This window comes from Penaeus chinensis, chromosome 40, assembly GCF_019202785.1.
Source record: "Penaeus chinensis breed Huanghai No. 1 chromosome 40, ASM1920278v2, whole genome shotgun sequence".
NCBI classification, from domain to species: domain Eukaryota; kingdom Metazoa; phylum Arthropoda; class Malacostraca; order Decapoda; family Penaeidae; genus Penaeus; species Penaeus chinensis.
Window position 1 is genome coordinate 8,043,528 of NC_061858.1, and position 11,399 is coordinate 8,054,926.

The window sequence follows — 11,399 nt, forward strand, 5'->3', positions numbered from 1 at the left end:
ATTACTCTCATTATCATTATTGTTATTATTATTATTATTATAATTATCATTATCATTATTGTTATCATTGTTATTATAATGATCATTATCATTATTATCACTATCATTATTATCACTGTTATTATTATTGTCGTTATTATTATTATCACAATTATTATCATTATTCTTATTATTGCTATTATCACTATCGTTATTATTAACATCATTATTATCATTGTTATTACTATTATTATTATTATAATTATTATTATTATTATTATTATTATTATTATTATTATTATTATCATTATTATTATTGTTATTATTGTTATTATTATTATTATTATTATTATTATTATCAGCATTATTACTATCGTTATTGTCATAATATTTTATTATCATTATCGGTACGATTACCATTATCATTGCTAAAATTACCATCATTATTACTACCATCAACTTCATTATTTCTTGTATTACAATTATTATTATTCAAATATCATCATTATCATTATTATCAAAGTTATTATTTCATTGTTCTCAGTTACCATTATCACTACTAATACAATGTTATTATTGTTTTCCTCTTTGTTATCGTTATTGATGTTGCTGTTATTACTGTTATTGTCATTATCATTTCATCATTATCATTATTATCATTATCATTATCATTATTGCTGTTATTATCGTTACTATTATTATTTTCATAATTGTTATCATTGTTATTATTTTGTTATCCTATTTATTATTATTATTATTATTATCATCATTATTATCATTATTTTCATAATTATTATTATTACAATTATTATCATCATTATAAAAATCATATATATTATCAATATTATTGTTACTTTTACTATCATTATCATTACTATTTTATCATTATTATCTCTATAATCCCAATTGTCATTGATATTATCACTCTTTTTTTATCATCATTCTTAGAATTATTATCATTATATTATTATCATTATAAGGGCGATGAAATTAATGATAACATGGAAAGATAATAATAATAGTAATAATATTATTATTATTATTATCAATAATAACAATAAAATTAATGATAATAGTAATAATGATCATGATAACAATAATGATAATATCAATAATAATAATGATAATAATGACAGTAGTGAGAATAATAATGATAATGACAATAATAATAATAATAATAATAATAATTAGAATAATAATAATGATAATTAGAATAATAATAACGATAATAATGATGATAATCATAATGATAATAATAATAATAACAATAATAATATTAACGATAATAGTAATAATACTGTTAATAATAATAATGATAATAACAATAATGATAACAATGATAACAATGATAACGGTAATGATAATATCAATGATGATAATATTAATAAGAGATAACAAGAATGATAATAATAATAATAATAGTAATAATAACAATAATAATTACAATATAAATAATAAAAATGATTAAAGTAACAATAATAAGAATAATACTGATAATGATATTAACAATAATAGACATAATGATGATGATGATATTAACAATAATAGTAAATATAATTATAATAATAATAATAATAATAATAATAACAGTTACACTAATAGTGATAATGATACTAACAATAATGATAATAATGATATTAGTAATGATAATGATAATAATAATGATAATAACAACAACAACAATAATAATAAACATAATGAAATGATGATAATGATTATAATATCACTAATATTGATAATATATATGATGATAGTGGTAGCGTGGGTGGAATTTAAATCATTTACATTGATTTGTTGCAGCCAAATAATCTCTTTCCGATGCTCAGCCTAGCCTAGAACAAAATACTAAAATTAACCAATGGAAAAATCTTAGAAATACGAAATGTAAAAGAATATGCGGTAGCCACGCAACATAGCTAAAACAGCGGCATACAACAACTAAGGTAAGGAAATGCAAAGGCTCACGCACACACACGCACATTAGCACGCACAAACACTCAAACACAAATAAAGACACCCACATACACTTACACAAGCGCAGACATACACACACATTCGTATAGATACACATATACACAAACACTTGCATGCACGTACATGAATGACATGTACACGCACAGTCACACAAACACGCACGCACGCACGCACGCACGCAACGATCACACTATACACACACACACGACACACACACACGAAGTCCACGACACACGACACACACACAGTCACACTGCACACACGTACACACACACACACACACACACGCACGCACGCACGCACGACGCACAGATATGCACACACTCACACACACACACACGTCCACGCACACACACGCACAGTCACACCACACACACACACGCACGCACACACGCATATGCACACGCACACACACACACTAGCACACGCACAGCACACACACACAGTACACACACACACACGCACGCACGCACACGCAATGCACACACACACCACACACACACGTCCACACACACACACACCACACACACACACACACACACACACAACACGCACAGTCACACACACGCGCGCGCGCACGCACGTACACACATATGCAAACACACACACGAATATGAACCCACACACTCACGCGCGCGTGCACACGTATAAGCACGTCCACACATATGCATACGCACACACACATACACGCACACACACACACACACACTCACACAAACACACACACGCACACGCATATGCACACTCTCTCTTTCTCTCACACACACACACACACACACACACACATACACACACACACACACGCACACACACTTCCACACACACACATGCACACGTCTACGCACGTACAAACGCACATGTACGCAAACAAACATACGCCCACACATTATACGCTTACATATAAACACAATGCCGATGCATAGTATTTACATGTATATATGTATATGTATATATATATTTTATTTTGTTATTATTTTATTTTTTTTTTTTTTGTCTTTTTTTCTTCTTTTTATTTTGTTATCATTTTCTATTTTTTTCTTTTTTTTTCTTTTTTATTTTTTTCTTTTTTTCTAGTTTCTTTTTTCATATCTTTTCAACTTAAAATACAAACATCTCAGCAACAAGCGCCAACTGATGTTTTTAGTTTCTTTGCTCTGAAACTAAAACCATCAACGAGACACCTTTATATCTCCGGCAGAAGCGCGGCCTCCCGGCGACGGCGAAAAGGCTTCCTCAGAGCCACGCTTCCCCTCCAAGGGCTGCTCACTGGCAGAGGCGCAGCATCTCGCCGAGCGCCCGGGCAATCTCCTCCAGCGTGGGGCGCTGGTCGTGCTCGGGGCGCTGCGCTCGCTCCGCCAGCGCCTGCAGGGCCGCCGGCGGCGCCTTCATGCTCTCCGCCACGAACTGCAGCATCACGCCCACGCCCAGCACGTCGCACTGCTCCGTCAGCGGCGTGCCTTGGTGCACGCACGCGCAGTACCACGACTACCGGCCTTTGTTGCTCTCGGGATGGCACTGGCCCACCGGCAGTGCCAGCCCGAAGTCGATGATGTGCACCGACGGCGCTCCTGCTGCGCCGCGCAGCTGCACCATCACGTTGGTCGGCTTCAGGTCGCAGTGCACGATGCCGGCGGCGTGCACGGCCGCCACGGCCTCCGCCAGCTTCACGCTCAGCCTGCAGGAGCTGCTTCAGGCTGCGCTGCGCACTCAGGACGTCGGCCAGGCACTCCTTGCCCAGGTACGTCATCAGGAGGCACGACGGATCCTCACTGTACGCCAAGGGCATGGGCGCTCCCCCCGCGCCCTGCAGCCGCTTCAGCATCTCCATCTCGTGCTCGAACACCACCTTGGAGCCGGGAGCGGCCAGCTTGAGGGCGCACTCCTTGCCCTTGTAGCTCACGCGCACCACGCGCCCGTACGTGCCCTTCCCGAGGCGGATCTCCTTCCCCTTCTGGAGGAACTTGCACTCCTTACTCGAAAGCTTAGCCACCTACATCCTGCCGCTGTTGACCAAGTCTGCGCTCACAGGCTTCCGCTTAGCTTGGCTTCCTTCTGCAGAGCTACTTGCGAGAGATGTTGCTCTTATGAGGTTAGGCTCAGAAATGACGATTCTGGCGGCTGCCGTCGCCTTATCAACTCTGTTGCAAGAAACAGATGACAGTCGCTGAGCGAAAAAAATCGACGAAGAATTGTTTCTGGGAATTATTCTTCACTTTTAATTAGCTTTTTGTTGACATAATGACGACTGCCGCTCCTTTTAAAAGGATTTAGGAAATATGTTGTCATATAATTATGTTAATTGAAAAATAAGCAAATTAAAAAGTAAAATGAACTGAGATCTGAATCAATGTAAAAAAAAAATCGAAATCCGACATCGGGTGTGTGAGTGTGTGCGTTCATATGCGTGTGTGTGTGTCTGTGTTTGCATATGTGTGTGCGCGCGCAAGCGCGCGCGCGTGTGTGTGACTGTGCGTGTGTGTGTGTGTGGACGTGTGTGTATGTGTGTGTGTGTGTGTGTGTGTGTGTGTGTGTGTGTGACTGTGCGTGTGTGTGTGCGTGGACGTGTGTGTGTGTGAGTGTGTGCATATGCGCGCGCGTTCGTGTGTGTGTGTGACTGTGCGTGTGTGTGTGCGTGGACGTGTGTGTGTGTGTGGACGTGTGTGTGTGTGTGTGTGTGTGTGTGTGTGTGTGTGACTGTGCGCGTGTGTGTGCGTGGACGTGTGTGTGTGTGAGTGTGTGCATATGCGCGCGCGTTCGTGTATGTGTGTGTGACTGTGCGTGTGTGTGTGCGTGGACGTGTGTGTGTGTGTATGTGTGTGTGTGTGTGTGTGCATTACCATCGCATTTATTATAATCATCATCATCATCATTGTTATTATTGTTATCATCATCAAGATTATTATCAGAAAGACTGTTATCAATATCATTATCACAATCATCGTCATCATAAATCATCATTATCAAACACAATTTTAATGATAATGATGATAAGAGTAATAATGATAATCACAATTACATTGGTAATAATGATATTAATTACTATTACTTTCATTACTACCATTATCCAAAATGATAATGAAGATGGTGAAACATTCTATGTTGATATACTCTATCAATGAGGGGAGTTACTACAGGTGAATCAATAAGTTTAAAATAACAGCTTGATCATAGTTATCTCGATTCGAATTTCAAACTAGAGAAATTTAACTTTATGAAGATGTCTCCCCTGAAAGTTGTACATTTTCTTTGAACACAATATATAAGCAATATATGAGACTAGATTGGCATTCTATTTCTCAATAATAATGTTGATAATGATAGTTATTATAATAACAATACTAATTGTAGTAGTAGTAATAATAATGATAATGATAATGATAATAATAATAATAATGATTATGATAGTCATGATAATATTATTGATAACAACAACAATAATAATAATAATAATAATAATAATAATAATAATAATAATGATATTCATAATGGTAATAATGATGATGATAATGATGATAATAATAATAATAATAATAATAATAATAATAATAATAATAATAATAATAATAATAATAATAATAATAATAATAATGATAAAAATAAAGATGATAATATTAATAATAATCATAATAATGATAATCAAAGTGATATTGTTAATGATAAGAACAATGGTAATCACCATTATGATAATGGCAACAGTTCCGTGCCCTTCCTGGAGGAGTTAGCGCTCCTGGAGCAGAACTCCCAGGCGATGGGCATGGCCTTCCCCGCCGCAGAGGAGCTCGGAGCGGTGCCAGTGCCACGGGCGGAGCCGCACCACAGGAATTCCCGAGAGACAAAGGGCGCGGCCTCCGCCCCGACCGTCGAGGCGCGTCCTGCCCCCAGCTTTGGGGAGCTGCTCTTTCACAGGATCTAGAGCGGTGGCGCTGCTTCCTTGGAGGAGCTTTTTCGTGTCCGTGAGGAGGTCTTCAGCACGCAGAATCAGCGGAAGGTGGCGCCTTCCCGAGACTGGCTCAAGGAAGTGTCCTCCATCCTTGACTCGACGGACCACAGGAGGCTGACCAAGGCCGAGCGCACTGTCCTGGCGCACTTCTGCGCCGCCCACGAGGTGCCTGTCGCCTACAAGATGCAGACCAGCATGTACGTGGGGAAGGAGCCCGAGGTGCTAAGCGAGGACGACTCCGCCAGGACGTTCCTCGTCGCCGAGAAGGGGATCAAGTTCGCCAAAAACAAGCCCAGCTTCCAAGGACACGATGGTGTCTGCCGCCGCCATCCGAGGCACTCACCACCTCGTGGGCCTTTGTCTGGAGCACCAGTGCCTCGTGACCAGCAGGCAGCCCATCCAATACCAGATGCCTCTGAGGAAGCGCGCCCTCAAGGACAAGGGCGAGGCCAAGCCCAAGAAGCACAGGGCGACTCCGGCCGAAGACCAAGCTGTGCCAAGCCCTCGCGAGGCCACAGGGCGAGAGCCAGGACGAGTGCCACAGCGAAGAAAAGAGCCTGGAAGAGGGAGTGGCTAGTGAAGGACGGAGGAGTCCTACTGACGGAGATACGAGGAGGACGAGGATCGAGGATCCGATGACCTAGTGCTTTTGATTTCGTTTAGTGTATGTTCATGTAAAGTATTGTACCTATAAAAATAATAATAATAATAATGAAAAAAAAAAAATATATATACATATATACACATCTTTATGTATAATATATATATATATATATATATCTGCATGTGTTTATGTGCGTGTTTATATGTGTTTGTTTATGTGTATGTATTTGTTCGTGTACGTGTGTTTGTGTGTGTATGTGCATGTGTGTGTTTATGTGTGTGTGTGTTTATGTTTGTGTGTATGTGTGTGTGTGTGCATGTATTTGTGTGTTTATGTATGTGTTTTGATGTGTTTATGTGTGTGTGTGTTTTTTGTTTGTGTGCGTATGTTTGTGTGTGTATTTGTGTGTGTTTGTGTGTGTTATGTATGTGTGTTTATGTGTGTTTTTACCTGTGTGTGTTTATGTATGTGTTTTGTGTGTGTGTGTGTTTATGTTTAAGTGTGTTTGTGTTGTGTGTGTGTGTTTCTGTGTGTTTGTGTTGTGTGTGTTTCTATGTTTTTTTGTGTTTCTGTGTGTGCGTGTGTGTGTATTTTTGTTTTTGTGTGCGTTTCTTTATGTGTGTGTCTGTATATGTGTGTTTGTGTATGTGTGTGTGTGTTTCTGTGTGTGTGTGTGTGTGTGTGTGTGTGTGTGTGTGTTTGTATGTGTGTTTGTGTGTGTGATTGTGTGTGTGTGTTTACGTGTGTGTATGAGTGTGTGATGAAATGAAATTCCGCCATTTTTGTCTTGTTTGGCTTTGATTCCGTCTGTGACGGGCGGGACGCGTGAATTACTTTTTTCTCTCTATCTTTCAAAACACTCGTGTCAAAAACTAGATATAATGTTTGTCTATTCATTTTTCTAATTTTCTATTGCTACAGATGACTTTGATTCGTCTGCCCTCCATCCCTGACTCGTTAATAAAACTTGCACAACTATAATTCGGCAACTGATATCAGTGCCTCCCGTTGGCGCCACGCTGTCTGGCGCCGCTTGCCGCAGGGGTGGGGAGGGGGGGAGGGGAGAAGCCGCATGCTTCAACCTGTAGCTACGGACGGAAATATTTGTTCGTGTGTGTAAAGTAATCTCATCCTAAACCCTCTAATATTTCCATAAAAACACCTTCGAATGTTCGGACAAAATTGATAACGTATTTGATTTATCATTGGAAATATCGAGCACCTAACTTATTTATTTAAAGGAACCGACAACAGCATCTACGAAAAAAACAATCTATAAGGTTCTTTTTTTTCTTGTATGTAAAAATATATCCTGAAATGACTGATTAACTTTAAACGGATAAAAAGAAAGGGAATAAAAGAAATGAAATAAAGATGAATATAGAAAGAGAGAAAATGGAAAGACACACAGAGAGAGAGAGAAGAGAAGAGAAGAGAAGAGAAGAGAAGAGAGAGAGAGAGAGAGAGAGAGAGAGAGAGAGAGAGAGAGAGAGAGAGAGAGAGAGAGAGAGACAACCAGACAGACAGACAGACACAATTCCAAACGAACAACAAACTATTGCGCTATTTAGTCACAACTCGGATAATTCTACCGCGTTTCACTAAAATCGTTTTGTTATGACCATGCATCAAAAACGTCAAAGATTAGCCACGTCTGTGCAATTTGGCCCGGTCGGGGAAGAGGGGGGGGGGGGGGGGTAGAGAACAGAACTATTTCGCTTCGTCTTTATCGAAAAGACATCGAGTGGAGGCGCCTGGTCCCTCTCGCTGTTAGTCGAGGCCTGGGAGACAGCCTTATCAGTTGGTGAATCACGGGAGTAAAGGAAGGTATTTGTATAATAACTCGGATTCTCGTAAATCATAAAGAGCTGGAATGGGCGAAAGTAGATTTAGAACAACATTAATTAAGAACTAAAAGAAACAGCTAGTTGCAAACGCATTTCATCCCTTCCACAACAAGAAAATTAGGCCAATATTGCCAAATTCCTTGATCTCTATCTGCACTTTATCCAGTTCCAAACTAATCATGATCTTACATGTGAAATTCCTCCATAAAATACACGTTTTTACTCAATTGATCTGGTTCTATTACAGGAAATACAAAATGGCGGTCCTCCCTCGGGTATCTCGTCGACTTTATTCTCACAGACCGTCGACTTCATACTTTAGCTAATAAAATCATTAAGAAATATCAAAATACATCATCATTATTATAAACTAATAATGATAATAAACTAATGATGATAATTATTATTATTATTACTGTCATTATTGTTATTATCATTTTCATTATTATTAGTAGTAGTGGTAGTAGAAGTAGTAATGTGATTATCATTATTGTTAACATTGTTATCATTATCATTATAATTAATATTATTATTATTATTATTATTATTATGACAATGAAAATTATAATAATAAAAATAATAGAAATAATAAAAAAAGATTAATAATAAGAATAATAATAATAGTAATAAAACATAATAACAATAATAGTAATAATAATAATAATGATAATGATAATAATCAATATAATAATAATGATAATAATCAATATAATAATAATGATAATAATCAATATAATAATAATGATATCAATGATAATAATAATAATGATAATAATGATAATAATAATGACATTAATAAAGACAATAATGATGATAATAATGATAACAGCAACAAAAACATGTTATTACCATCAACAACTAGTAAATCATATTTTGCAGCAAATTTGGAAATCTGACATCCGTTACGCTGTCTGGCTGCGCTTGATGCCAAGGGATTTCTGTCGCGTTTGCGGTAGGTTGAAATTTTATTCCTAGAAAGAGATACATACATACGTGCATACATGTGTCGCGGTTAGCTCAGTTGCATTTATCTCAGCCTCTGCACTTACTAAGATGATGTCAATCTACGGGCTCATACGCCATGTTTCATTTCGTGGTAGCACTGTGGTCCAGATTGGTCAAGGCAATTGGCCGAAAGGAAAACCTAATAATTGAGGCAACCAACAGAAAAACCAAACGTCGATGTGTGCTTGTGCATGAGTGCGTGTGCGTGCAAGCGTGTGAGTGCAAGTGTGTGTTTGCGAGCTTGTGCGGGCGAGTGTGTGCGTGCGAGCGTGTGCGTGCGAGCGTGTGCGTGCGAGCGTGTGCATGCGAGCGTGTGCGTGCGAGCGTGTGCGTGCGAGCGTGTGCGTGCGAGCGTGCGTGTGTGCATGTGCGTGCGTGCGTGTGTGGATGTGCATGCGTGTATGTGTAAGTGTACGTGTATGTGTGAACGAGGGTAACTATGTGAGGGCTTGTTCGTGTGTGCGAGAGCTCGCACGAACGTAGTTACGTGTAAAAATACTCATATTCTATCTTAAAACTAAGAACACAAGGTAAAATCAAAATGAAATAAAATGAGGAGTTCTGGTGTTTTACTGGGAGAGTGACAGCGTACATATACACAAACCTATATAATTAGCTTTACCTTTTGATATCAGATCACAGGTCACTGTTGAAATCCACTGTCGAAGGGAGTCCGTTACAAAAATCCGAAAAGAACACAAAACACAGAAGGCTACAGCGTGTTGCCTTGGCGAACCCAAGCCTGCCCTCTCTCTGTCTCGGGAGTGTCTGCCCGGGCTTCCCCCAGGAGCGCATCCTCATCTTCGCGGTAATTAGCCACTATAGTTCGCTAGTTTTCTGCGCGACTAGTGCAGTTGTCCCTTGTTTAAATGTCACAGTCTCATAAGATCATTTTTTAATGGTTTTCGCGTTCCTTGCTGTGATCTCTTTTTCGATTCGTCGTTTTTATTTCTCTGGATATGAATTGCTCGTGCGTGCCGGTCCATCTGCAAATCTGATCACGACACATGCATACATACATACATACATACATAAACAGATAGACATATAAGTAGGTAGATAGATAGGTAGATAGATGATAGATATGTATATATAGAGAGAGAGAGAAAGAGAGAGTGGGGGATAGAGTGAAAATATATTATTCGAGGATGATAAGCTTATGTATTATAATAGGCAGTTAAATAGCAAATTTCACTCACAAAAATCTAAAAATAGGCCTACGTGTGATTTCACACTTGGCATGGAGCAGTCTCGAACGCGGGCCTCGGAGACGCTAAGCCACACCGTTAGCCACTCCCCCATCTCGACGATCTACACTTGCAATGGAATTATGTGGATATATAACCTAAGCACCTATTGTATCACCTCTTGAATATATTTTAAAAAACAGTATGCCAATTTAATGAAGAGATAAATAGATAGATATATCTATTCATATGGATGGATAGATAGATGATAGATAGTGAGAGATGAAAGAAATGAGGAAGATTGAGAATGAGGAAGAGAAAGAGAAAGAGAGAGAGAGAGAGAGGGAGAGAGAGAGAGAGAGAGAGAGAGAGAGAGAGAGAGAGAGAGAGAGAGAGAGAGAGAGAGAGAGAGAGAGAGAGAGAGAAAGAAGTTCACTCATATTGGAATCACAAATCAGAGGGAGAGAGGGACAAAAAGAGAGACAAAGAGAGAGAAAAAGAAGAAAGAGAGATAAAAGAGAGAGAGAGAGAGAGAGAGAGAGAGAGAGAGAGAGAGAGATAGAGATATGCACACGCATATGTACACACACACACACACACACACACACACACACACACACACACACACACACACGTCCACGCACACACACACGCACATTCACACACACACACGCACGCACGCACGCACGCACACGCATATGCACACACACACACACACACATACGTCCACGCACACACACACGCACAGTCACACACACACACACACACACACACACGCACGCACGCCCGCACACGCATATCCACACACACACACACACACACACACACACACGTCCACGCACACACACACGCACAGACAAACA